Raw genomic sequence first — 14,051 nt, 5'->3', positions numbered from 1 at the left:
TTTGTAAAGAAATGTAATGGTAATGTAATTACAATATATAGTAATGGTAATTATATTGGTCAAAATACTGGCTTTTAAAATGTTGTTGATAATATAATGGGTACTTGTAATGGTATTGGTAATTGTAAAAGTAATGATATTATTTGTAGTAATGGTAATCAAAATAATAATGTCAAATAATAGCAGTGGTATTTGATTGCATTGATCTCAGTATGGATTTTTATGAATGTAATGGTAATCTTAGTAATACTTCTATTAGTTATGGTAATGATATGATTGTAATGTTTTAAATAGTACTGGTATTATAAAATTTGGGAAATTGGGTAATGGTATGGTGAATTTATTTGAGTAATCGTAATGAAGATGGTAGATAACTGCATTGTTTTTACTAATAATTTTAAATGTAAAGCTAATCGATTGGTAATTCGAGGAATGATAACAAAATTGTTATAATTATTATTGTATTGATACTCCAATTGTATTAGTAATTGATGATGGTAATTAACCTTGTATATAATTATTGGGTGCATTTTTCGGATTGATTAATACAAATGGTAATTAAAATTATATAGTGATTAACTAATTGAAATCCTATTGGTAATGTTCGGAAGTATTTTTAATTGTACTGGGAAATGTATTTACGGAAATTCTTTAAGTAATTATAATGGTTAGATCAATGATAATCTTAAAGGTATTGTTGATAAGTAATCCTACTAATTATATAATAATTATACAAGCGGTATGTAGATAATAGTTGTATGTATGTGATTGGCGTTGCAACCGTTTAGCCGGTTATAGCCGAATCGACGATAGTGCGCCACCTGTCTCTCTCCTTCGCAGTTCGGCGCCAGTTGGAGATCCCAAGTGTAACCAGGTCGCTCTCCACCTGGTCCCTCCAACGGAGTGGAGGCCTTCCCCTTCCTCGGCTTCCTCCGGCGGGTACTGCATCGAACACTTTCAGGGCTGGAGTGTTTTCGTCCATTCGGACAACATGACCTAGCCAGCGTAGCCGCTGTCTTTTTATTCGCTGAACTATGTCAATGTCGTCGTATAACTCGTACAGCTCATCGTTCCATCGTCTGCGGTATTCGCCGTTGCCAATGTTCTGAGGACCATAAATCTTGCGCAAAATTTTCCTCTCGAAAACTCCTAGTGTCGTCTCATCTGATGTTGACATCGTCCAAGCTTCTGCACCGTAAAGCAGGACGGGAATGATAAGCGACTTGTAGAGCTTGATTTTGGTTCGTCGAGAGAGGACTTTACTGTTCAATTGCCTACTCAGTCCAAAGTAGCACCTGTTGGCAAGAGTTATTCTGCGCTGGATTTCGAGGCTGACATTGTTCGTGTTGTTGATGCTGGTTCCCGGGTATACGAAATTATCTACGACCTCGAAGTTATGACTGTCAACAGTGACGTGGGAGCCAAGACGCGAATGCGCCGACTGTTTGTTTGATGACAGGAGATATTTCGTCTTGTCCTCATTCACCTCCAGACCCATTCGCTTCGCCTCCTTATTCATGCGGGAAAAAGCAGAACAAACGGCGCGGTTGTTGCTTCCGATGATATCAATATCATCGGCGTACGCCAGGAGCTGTACACTCTTGTAGAAGATTGTACCTTCTCGGTTTAGCTCTGCAGCTCTTATAATTTTTTCCAGCATCAGGTTAAAGAAGTCGCACGATAGTGAGTCACCTTGTCTGAAACCTCGTTTGGTATCGAACGGCTCGGAGAGGTCCTTCCCAATCATGACGGAGCTTTTGGTGTTGCTCAACGTCAATTTACACAGCCGTATTAGTTTTGCGGGGATACCAAATTCAGACATCGCGGCGTAAAGGCAAATCCTTTTCGTGGTGTCGAAAGCAGCTTTAAAATCGACAAAAAGGTGGTGTGTGTCGATCCTCTTTTCTCGGGTCTTTTCCAAGATTTGGCGCATGGTGAATATCTGGTCAGTTGTGGATTTTCCAGGTCTAAAGCCACACTGATAAGGTCCAATCAGTTTGTTGACGGTGGGCTTTAGTCTTTCACACAATACGCTCGATAGAACCTTGTATGCGATATTTAGGAGGCTGATCCCACGGTAATTGGCGCAGATTGTGGGATCTCCCTTTTTATGGATTGGGCAGAGCACACTGAGATTCCAATCGTCAGGCATGCTTTCTTCCGACCATATTCTGCAAAGAAGCTGATGCATGCACCTTATCAGTTCTTCGCCGCCGTATTTGAATAGTTCTGCCGGTAATCTATCGGCCCCCGCTGCTTTGTTGTTCTTCAAGCGGGTAATTGCTATTCGAATTTCTTCATGGTCGGGTAATGGAACATCTGTTCCATCGTCATCGATTGGGGGATCGGGTTCGCCATCTCCTGGTGTTGTACTCTCACTGCCATTCAGCAGGTCGGAGAAGTGTTCCCTCCATAATCCCAGTATGCCCTGGACATCGGTTACCAGATTACCACCTTGGTCTCTACATGAGGATGCTCCGGTCTTGAAACCTTCGTTAAGTCGCTTCATTTTTTCATAAAATTTTCGAGCATTCCCTCTGTCTGCCAGCTTCTCAAGCTCTTCGTACTCACGCATTTCGGCCTCTTTCTTTTTTTGTCTGCAAATGCGTCTCGCTTCCCTCTTCAGCTCTCGGTATCTATCCCATCCCGCACGTGTTGTGGTCGTTTGCAATGTTGCGAGGTAGGCAGTCTGTTTTCTCTCCGCTGCGAGACGGCACTCCTCATCGTACCAGCTTGTTTTTTGTCGTTGCCGAAAACCAATTGTTTCGGCTGCAGCGGTACGCAGTGAGTTTGAGATGCCGTTCCACAGTTCCCTTATACCGAGAAGCTGATGAGTGCTCTCAGAGAGCAGGAGTGCAAGTCGAGTAGAGTATTTCGTGGCTGTCTGTTGCGATTGCAGCTTTTCGACGTCGAACCTTCCTTGTGTTTGTTGACGGGCATTCTTTGCTGCACAGAGGCGGGTGCGTATCTTCGCTGCGACCAGATAATGGTCCGAGTCTATATTTGGTCCTCGGAGCGTACGCACGTCTAAAACACAGGAGACATGTCTTCCGTCTATCACAACGTGATCGATTTGGTTCCGCGTGTTTCGATCAGGAGACAGCCAAGTAGCTTGATGTATTTTCTTATGCTGGAATCTGGTACTACAGACGACCATATTTCGGGCCCCAGCGAAGTCGATCAGCCTCAGGCCGTTTGGCGATGTTTCGTCATGGAGGCTGAATTTTCCGATTGTTGTGCCAAAGACACCTTCTTTACCCACCCTGGCGTTAAAATCACCAAGCACGACTTTTACATCGTGGCGGGGGCAGCGCTCATAGGTGCGTTCTAGGCGCTCATAGAAAGCATCTTTGGTCACATCGTCCTTCTCTTCCGTTGGGGCGTGGGCGCAAATCAGCGATATGTTGAAGAACCTCGCTTTGATGCGGATTGTGGCTAGACGTTCATCCACCGGGGTGAATGCCAGGACTCTGCGACGGAGTCTCTCTCCCACCACAAATCCAACACCAAATTTGCGCTCCTTTATATGGCCGCTGTAGTAGATGTCACAAGGACCCACCTTCTTCCGTCCTTGTCCCGTCCATCGCACTTCTTGGATGGCGGTGATGTCAGCCTTAAGTCGTATGAGGACATCAACCAGCTGGGCAGAGGCACCTTCCCAATTAAGGGTCCGGACATTCCAGGTGCATGCCCTTATATTATTATCCTTAAAACGTTTGCAGGGGTCGTCATCAAAAGGGGGTGTCTCATCCGAGGCTTTCGTAGATTTTTCATTGGGGGGTGTTTTTATGTGGTGGGTCCCAAACCCTACGCACAACCGCATAAGCGGGCTTCGCCTTCTCACTTTAGCTCGCCTTCAAACGGATGTCTGTTGGCTACCCAGAGGATACTTGGTCTAAAACCGGAAGTAGTGAGCTGCTTGAACCATGTGGAGAAGAATCGTTTCTGGCCACTCCCAAGTGAGTGACAATCAAAAACTTTCCTCACTTGCGTGAACTTCTACACATGATCCCATCCTCCCATAATAGTTAGATAGTTTAAATTTGAGTAGCTATAGGGTATATCAAAGTTGACAAATAAAATTGTAATGGTACCAATTTTAATGGTTTTATAATGTTACTGGTCCTGGTAATCATAACATTGGTTATAAATTATTCAAATATTAATTTTCGAAATTTTTAATTGGAATAAATGATTTCATAGCAGCAACTTTTTAAATAATCACAAAGTAAATTTTTCGAATATTTTTTTTTTTATAAAAATCCATACATCACACCCTATAAAGAACTGAAAAATCACCAGCAATTGCTTCCAAAAGTCACAACCAGGCAATGCTACATGGCGAAAATTCATTTGAAGCGAAAATCTTGGCAGCAATTCAATTAGCGGCACTGGCATTTACCTTATTTGCACTGGAGGTATATGTATCGCACACAAATCTTACCTCCAAACCTAGGCCGTAACTCACTGCAACCACGTAAGCAAATACGTACATACGAGTGCACAAGCGAAATGCACACCAATAACCGCAGCGTGCAGCATATGCCAGGGAGCACTTAAAGTGTAAATGATGCCACGCCATGTTGGTAGATAACTGTATATGTATGAAAAGTTACTCTCTAAGTTAGTTATATAGAAAGACAAATTACGCAGTTGATATGCTGTATGTACTATTTAGGTGCGTAAAGTTCAAAGCATAGCTCTCCTACATAACAACTTTACCTTGAACGCCGCGTCTTTGTTAGTATGTGGCAAATTATCCGCGTGTGTGTTCGCATGCGGTGCGAAGTTTATGCAAGATCGTGACTTATGCACTGACGCAACCAATTATGGTTGCATATCTAAACTGTACTCAGTGTAGGCACTAACTGATATAGCCCGTAGGGGAGAATAAATGGAAATTACTTAATTTGTCACAAGAAGTGCTCCAAAATTGTTTTAAGAAATTGAAATTAATTGTAGAAGTATTAAATTAATATAAAAAGGATTGAAAGCAAGTTTAAGGGGCTATACTAGTGTAACCCATGACAAATTGGGCGATTTTCGTGCATTTTTTTTTAAAGAAAATACTCAAACGAATGTTTCGAAGTTTCTTGTACATAATAACGTATATTTTCAGCTAAATTTTAAGATTTTTATTTTACAAAAATATGGAAAAATATCAGAGTCATGTGCTGTCTTGGCAAGTACCAAAAAAAAGTTCCCGAACTGCTGATATGATTCCGGTCGAATGAGTGGCTGAAACAAAAAAAAAAATCAATATTGGTTTGAAGTTGAAGATATTTCTTATTTTGGAAAAATATCAAAAATTAACAAAATGGCGTAGTTTTGAAAAAATTTCGTTTTTTTTAGGTAAAAAATATTCCTTTTTTAATGCTACATTGACAATTTTCTACAAATCAAAAAGATCGTAGGTTCAAGAACATTCAGCATAAATTTTAAGTCAATCAGTAAATTTCTCGTTGAGTTATGATAACAGCAAATTCGAAAAAGGTCTTTTCGGGGAAAACGTGTTTAAAGTTTCGACTATCACGGATTATATTTGCAAGCGGTCGCTCTTTAGAAAGCTGTCATTCAAAAACTATTCAAAATACCGCTTTCCTTACCGCTTTCACAGGATATTTTTGAAAGTATTAACTCTGGAATAAGCAAAAAATAATAGAATCGATTTTTCGAAAATGTCACACTGGTATAGCCCCTTAAAACAAGTTTCTCCGTTAGTTTTTCAAATAGTATAGCTCTTCATTACCTTAGATACTAGATGAAATACTATTGTAGCGGGAAATTAGTTAATCAGGTGTATTCCACATTTTCACTGATGATTTAATCTTGCTAGGATGATAAGATAGGAGACCGACAAATGTTGCTTTATTTATAACGATGATCAGCTCTGTCGATTATGAGAAACACATATTGGTGTCATTCATTATCAAACGAAATATGAATAGTAAGAGGTATTCTACAAAGCTTTTAAAAAATATTAGACAAAAGCATCATCAATAAAAAAAAACAGGTTAGAAAAGATATATGTTCCAAAAATAAAAAATAAAGGGTAATTCAGCTATATAAAGGTTGGCATGATTGCATCGAAAGTTGAGGATTAAGTCAATACAATTACGTCAGTTATATACAAATATCAGCGGTTATAGGAAGAATAAATTTGGTATATATTGTATAAAGGTCGAAATCGGCGATTATTTTGAAATCATGTTTTTCCGAAAACGTCGTTGCGGTGACTTGGATTGCCGAACGAGTTTTTAACCGATTTAAATTTTTATTATTTTTTCAAATTGTTCGATTTAATATTTTCGTTTACATTTTCATATCAATTTTATAATTTTTTCAATACATTTCATCAGATGAAAAAAGTAGCCTTTTTGAAAAAATCGTCCCCGTTTGCAGAAAAAATTATTTTCACATTTTAATGATTCCTTCAAGGTCACCACAAGGCGTTTTGCGTAAAATGTCATAATTTTGGCAATTATTAATATTTTTTATGTTTTTGGGCTGATTTTACAGATTAGATAAGATACTACGCCAGACGTATACCAAGTATTCAATAAAAATATGGCTACATATCTCTAAAGAAAATCAACAACATATCAACATATATAACCCCTTAAGTGAGTAGATATATAAATATACAATGAATGGAAGTGATTAAATACTTCTTTTGTCACTCTAAGCTGATTAGTAAGATTATTGGGGTTTTTTAATTATCAAAAACTGTATTTTTACTTATTTTACAAAAATGTATTATTTATTATTTAAAAATTGTTTTAAGCGTGAAACTCTCCTTGGCCTAAAAATTCATCACCACCCCATAGGTAGGCAACACTATACCTTTGATGTACCACGCCTTGAAAGAAAACGGTAGTCTATAAATAGGAGCAATGAAAATATGTATGTTTATAACCACCTAAGTAGAATAGGAATAACTATTTTTGTGTAGGAATACTACTTTGGTCTGGATCTTTGAAAGATGTGTACATATGCCTAAGTTCTTCTTCTATACGAGTATGGGGTTTAATATTATACACAAATCCTGAAACACATATTTTTGATAACATTTATCTATTTTACTGTAATGGTCTACAAAATCTTGGATTTGATTTGATTTTCATGATAATTTTTTATAAATTAAATTGAAAATCGCAATTATTTAAAGCAATAATTTAAGTTGTCTACCTTGTTTGTCTATATTCCATTTTTAATAGAAATGAAAGATGACCATAACTATTACACACGCACATTACTCTCACTTGAAAAACAGTTCTCCTGAAATTAATGATTACTTTTACTTTTCAACGCTTTGCTTACACTTCGTAATTGTGTTTTTTTATTATTAAAAATTAAATTTAACCTATTAATTGTTTTGGTTATAAAGCAAATAAACACATGCCGCGTATTTATGGGAGTCCACCGCATATTGGCACTTTCACTAGGCAACACATGCGGTCAAAAAATCGTGAAACGCGGTTATTTTTGTTGTGGCATTTAATTAAAAACGTGACATATTTGGCTAGAAGGAAAATGCCATGCTATTTGTTGTTTTTGCTATTTACAGTATTTTTTACACTTTTTTATTTTTTTGAGTACCATGCAGGCGAAATGCAGTAAGCATAACATTGAAAATGAGTCATGAAATAACTATTACATATACACATATACATATGAGGTTAACTGAAACAATGTGCTTGAAAGCATGTGTGTATGCGTGAGTATTCTGCACACTCAGCTGCATACTTCCATATTTATACTCCACGAATTTCCACATTCTTCCCATTCCGCAACATTTTCACCACGAAATCAAGCCTCTACACGGACGGCGTGTTAAGTTGACCAGCACTTTCGATTATTTGTTGGGGGTTACCGCAGAATTTAATTAAAAATCATATGCATTACATGTAAACAAACAGATACAAAATTGCAAAAATAACAATGCTGTACACATACTTCGGCATATATAGTATATGGCAGCTGGCATGCCAGCAGCACTTGTGTGTGTATGTGTGTGCGTTTAAAATTGATAAACAATACGCAATCAACGATACGCCTGGGAGTATGCAATATTTATTGGGCCTATCATGTCAACATAATTACAAATACATATGAAGTGATTCATACCCGCGTACAGATTTATATGTACTCGTGGTGGAACAATAAAATCCATATTTCATAATGAATACGTGTGAGTTCATCATATGCAAAAGTGATAGTAGGTTCGCTGCTCACCCAACAGACGGCAAGATATGTGTCTGATTATATGAGCTGTGGATACAGTTCCGCCCAAACTCTGTCAATATACGTAGATAGCAGGCTTTCATAATACAAATCTATACAGCACTTCAATGTCAAATCTGAAATGAATCAAAATATTTGAGTAATAAATTGCTGAATATTATGATGTATCGCAGATATAAGTGGTGACTGGGATTGTAGGCTAACCACACAACACAAATATGCCATAAGGAATGATAATTAACAATAAAAATTTTAATTTAGAATAAGTGTGGCTAGAAGATATACTAAAAAAAAAAAACATTTTTATAAACTCGCAACAATATAAGGGATGTTCGTAAGACCTACAACTATAAGAGTTCGATATATCTAAAAACACCAAGATAAAAAGACGAATTGAAATCGGTAATATGATTTATGATTTATGATTTCTGATTTCTGATTTCTGATTTCTGATTTCTGATTTATGATTTATGATTTATGATTTATGATTTATGATTTATCATTTATGATTTATGATTTATGATTTATGATTTATGATTTATGATTTATGATTTATGATTTATGATTTATGATTTATGATTTATGATTTATGATTTATGATTTATGATTTATGATTTATGATTTATGATTTATGATTTATGACTTATGATTTCTGATTTCTGATTTCTGATTTCTGATTTATGATTTATGATTTATGATTTATGATTTATGATTTATGATTTATGATTTATGATTTATGATTTATGATTTATGATTTATGATTTATGATTTATGATTTATGATTTATGATTTATGATTTTTGATTTATGATTTACGGTTTATGATTTAAGATTAATGATTTATGATTTATGACTTATGATTTATGATTTATGATTTACTGTTTATGATTTATGATTTATGATTTACGATTTATGATTTATGATTTATGATTTATGATTTATGATTTATGATTTATGATTTATGATTTATGATTTATGATTTATGATTTATGATTTATGATTTATGATTTATGATTTATGATTTATGATTTATGATTTATGATTTATGATTTATGATTTATGATTTATGATTTATGATTTATGATTTATGATTTATGATTTATGATTTATGATTTATGATTTATAATTTATGATTTATGATTTAAGATTAATGATTTATGATTTATGATTTATGATTTACGATTTATGATTTATGATTTATGATTTATGATTTATGATTTATGATTTATGATTTATGATTTATGATTTATGATTTAAAATGTATTTTAATGTTTAAAAATGTATCGCTTCAGATTATTTACAGTGTATGTATAAAAAATTATGTTCGACGATTTGAGGGTTATAATTTGTAGTGTATGTATAATCATTAATCGATACAATGATTAGTTGACTAATAGTTGTAATTAATTATTCATGATTAGTGATCAAAATTTTAAATCTATAATTTCACACCACCTAATAATCAATTTGTAATACTTTTCAATAACACTTTTTAATTACTTTTATACATTTTCAGATTTACAATTAACGAACAACATTTGAGTCCCAACCTATCATGTTCTCATAACATTTTAAAGTTCTCAACATCATAAATGAGTAAGTATTAAACATTCAATAGCAGAGTTTACCTACAACATGTACCTGCTTGTTAACAACAATTTAGTTTTCAACTGCAGCAACATTTATCTCCAACAACAATAATAAAGAACCTTTATGAAAGTGAAGCTTGTAATTTTCCAGTCAGCTGTTGGAATTCTCACAATACCTGTAATGAAACAATGAACCAAACTAGCAACAAATCGGTCAGAACTGCTATTACTCGGTGTCATTGTAAATATTTTATGCCACTTCCTTTTCTGTAAATTCTTAAAATCGAAAGCTGACGAAAAACAAAGCAAATCGTGAGACAGGCATTCACTTACCTTACAGGACTTTCAAGTAATGTTCCACGCTCTTTTGTTATGAAATATTAAAGTGGTGCATGTTCTTTTGCTTGCACTTATGTAACTTGTTCTTTGCTGCTAACATGCTTTGACTGACTACTCATTAAATCTTTGATGTGGTGAGCATAAGATTTTAAAATGTTATTATGTTAAACGTATGCAGACACAATTATAAATGTGGGCGGGAAGTGTGTTCAAAAGGAAATGAAATATGATATCATTATAGAAGTTATGCGACTGGGACTCTCCTATTTGGGAAGTAATCCTTCATTCTTTCACCATTGCAAAGCTACATTCACCCCGAGTAGCATAGGCTATATGTATTGCTAGAATCTCAACTTTCGGGAAATAGTTCCCAGGTGAGTGTATCAAAAAGACTCCGTGATGTATAATCTTAATCTGAAATTGAAAATCGTCTTACAAGTAATTCTCTTTGCATCGCAATCGCGTGCCAGAGAGGAACGAGTGCTCGCAGCTGCCTGCTGAACAAAATTTCAAAACCTGCCAAATACGCGCTTGAGAGTCGAGTATGGAGCGTGTGCAGCGGCTTGTAGAACAAAATATTAGAATTACTAGCCTATCGAAGTTCGAGCGTTCCCAACGCCTTCATAATCAGAGAGAAAGACAACGGACACACTAGACTAGAAGTCGTAATCAAGTTTTAGCTCTTTGCAAATAAAGTATAATTTCATGTTAGAATTTTATTCATTTTTCTTTTTGCTCTTTAGTAGGCTAGTGTCTGTTTTACAAGCATACGAGAAATTGCTGGCGACCATTTTTTCAAAAAAAACGAAAATTTCGTTATTTTTTAAATATACCTTGTATAATCCGTTTTTGACCAGTCCTATGACCCTCTAATTCTTTCATACCAGAAATACTTTTGTAGGGTAGATATTGCCCAACGTGGAATGATTAGTATTTAAAAAAAAAAAAAGGTTCTGTATAATTTCGATTTTTGTATCAATAACAAACTACAATCAAGTTGGTCCTAGAAATTAAGAATCAGTAATGTAATAAGTAAGGAAAGGCTATGTTCGGGTGAAACCGAACATTTTATACTCTCGCAATTTATTGAAGAAACATACAAACATACAAAATTTACCCATAAATTCGGCATAAAGTTTAATAGAATAACGAAAATCGTAATATATACTATATGAGGGCTGAGGTAATTCTTTAATTTTCACCAGCAGGTTACACTATATCCAAGACTATACGCTCACTTAATTTTACTAAGATATCTCACATATAAACCAATACATATATGCGGAATAAAGCCCACCGTATTTTCGAAAAACCTATAATTAGGTATATGGGAGCTAGGAGATGTTATGACCCGATTTTAATAATTTTTTTAACAGAAAACTATTAGAAGAAAACCTCTGAATTACATTAAATTATCTGAGAGATTTACTCAAATTTTCGGTTAAAATTTTCCTTTAGGCGCTGTGTTCAACATGTTCGAGATCTGGGACCTTGAAAAGTTATAGTCCGTTTTCGACAATTTTTTCACAAGTGAAGTCAGAGATGATATGTACTATTTGTGTAAAATTTTATTCCGCTATCTTCATTGGTTCCTTATGTATACATGATAAAGTGAAGGATTCAGAAAAGGTTACGTGTTATAAAATAAAAACACTTTAAGGGCTGCAATAAATCAATAACAAAAGCAATAAATCGCTGTGGCAACGAACAACAAACAGCAAATAAACACATATGAGCATTGGGCTGGGTGCATGTGGATGCGTCAGCTCACACACATGTGACCAGTTAGACGTCCAAACAGACATATCAAATTACAACATTTAAACGGTGAGCAATAAAAATTGCAAACGGCGAGTAAAAGTTTAGCAAAAATCAAAGTGAAACAAAAGGTTCGTCATAAAAATGGCAGGAGAAAAGAGGGAGAGAGAGAGAGAAAAGTGAAACAAACTTTTTTCATAGCAAGTATAATTCGTTCAAGTATTTTAACAGCAGACAAAATGAGTTTTACTTGTATAGTTTTATTATTTGACTGACTGCCTCGCTAAGGCTTGCATGTGCATGTGCAGCACTACAGCAGTAATAACAACAACAAACGCTAGTACTAAGTACAATTGCTGTGCATGCGGGTCATAAAATGTAAACAAGCAAGCTAAAAATAGAACGAAGGCAAGTAGAAGGACTAGACAATACCGTTAAACAGCTGAGCAAGTTCACAACATAGGCAAGTGTTCGCACAGAATGGGTTGAAATTGATAGTTTGTTTTGGGCGATGGGTCAGAAAGTGGCGTTGCGAGAATACAGAAATTTATATATGCCATATATTAAAGGCTTTAGTTGTAGAGTTGATATTCTTATTATTGAAAGTTTTGCAGAGTTCTCTCTCAAATTGTTTAGGAAATGAAATTGACTTCGAAAATCACTGTATTAACCACCATCGACTCACCATTTCTCAGCTCTTTAGCTCTCAATAATACTACCGTGTCAAAAGCTGCTGCTCTGTTTAAATAATTGGTATAGCTTATTCGATTCGACAGTCTGTAGGGACTGTAGGGATATAATGCGATTTGTACAAAATTATTTGAAAATTTTGCAACAAGAACACAAAACGTCATCGATGGCTTCTCTATACAGGCGTGTTAAATATAATTCTCTCATGCCCGAATTAAAATGGGAGAAACTAACATTTTTTTCAGCACAGATTTATTATATATTAGTTTTAACTCAAATATGAACTCTGCGGAGAACGCATAGTGAATGAATACGTGCATAGCTCATAACAGAAAATGTAACTGAAAGATTGCAGAACACATAAGTCTACATAATTGAAAAAACCGCTGGTCAAAAAAAATAAATCACAAGAATTAGAAATCGGTAAGCACAATGTTGACTATAGGCAACATTGGTTTTGAAAGGGTTAATGGGGTTTAGAAAACAAAATCGTATGATTATGTAGTATCCATATACATATATAGTACAAAAGCGTGGTGATATATCGTCTGTTACTTCGCTTTATAATTTTCTAAATTAGGCGGCAGCAGTCCTATGGGACTATTTTGAAGAATCGCTCCTCGCTCAGCTCAATTCTCTGACAAAAGTGTGGATATAAAATTGTTACAACTTGCTAAATTAACTCTCACAGCGTTCTACAACCTATCCTATAAAATTTTCATTTAATTTATGTTTTGTATTGCTTAGTAAATAAAATTTATTTCGAAAATCATTACCTTAGCTATCTTCGACTCACAATTTCCTTGCTCGTCAGTTCTCGATGATACTCTCGTGTTAAAGGCTGCCGGTCTGTTTAGAAAAAACTGCAACATGTTTAAAATATTATCAAAAAAATGTTAACTCAAATTTTCAAGTCGGTAGAAGCGATATGGGAAAGTTCTAAAGCGATTTTCCTCAAATTTTACGCATATCTTTGGAATAATATTATATAGTTAATGAACGAAGGATTTCTTTTTATTTTTATTACAACTATTTTTTTCGAGCCACTATATGTCGTAAATTTGACAAAAGGGAAATTTCTTCATTAAAATTCTGTCAAAAATTCAAATTTTTTTTCTCCTTCGTTCATTAACTAGATTTATCCATATACTGTCGAAACAGTTTTGGTTTTTCGTTTTAAGATGAACCAAACACGAGTTATGATGTCCACGGCAATACTTTTTGGACACGTCATGGGAGATGAGGTGTCAACGGCTGAAACCCACCTAACCCCTTAAATAGCTTATTCGATTCGACACTCTCTAGAGACTGTGACTTGGAAAAAAGTTTTTGAAAATTTGGCAATAGAAACACTAAAATGTCGTCGCTACAGAGCTCATATCTGGCAATAATATATATCTTTGAAAGGTCTTGACATAACCAACAAAACGAC

This window comes from Zeugodacus cucurbitae, chromosome 3, assembly GCF_028554725.1.
Source record: "Zeugodacus cucurbitae isolate PBARC_wt_2022May chromosome 3, idZeuCucr1.2, whole genome shotgun sequence".
Classification (NCBI taxonomy): domain Eukaryota; kingdom Metazoa; phylum Arthropoda; class Insecta; order Diptera; family Tephritidae; genus Zeugodacus; species Zeugodacus cucurbitae.
Note: the sequence above shows the minus strand (reverse complement) of the source record.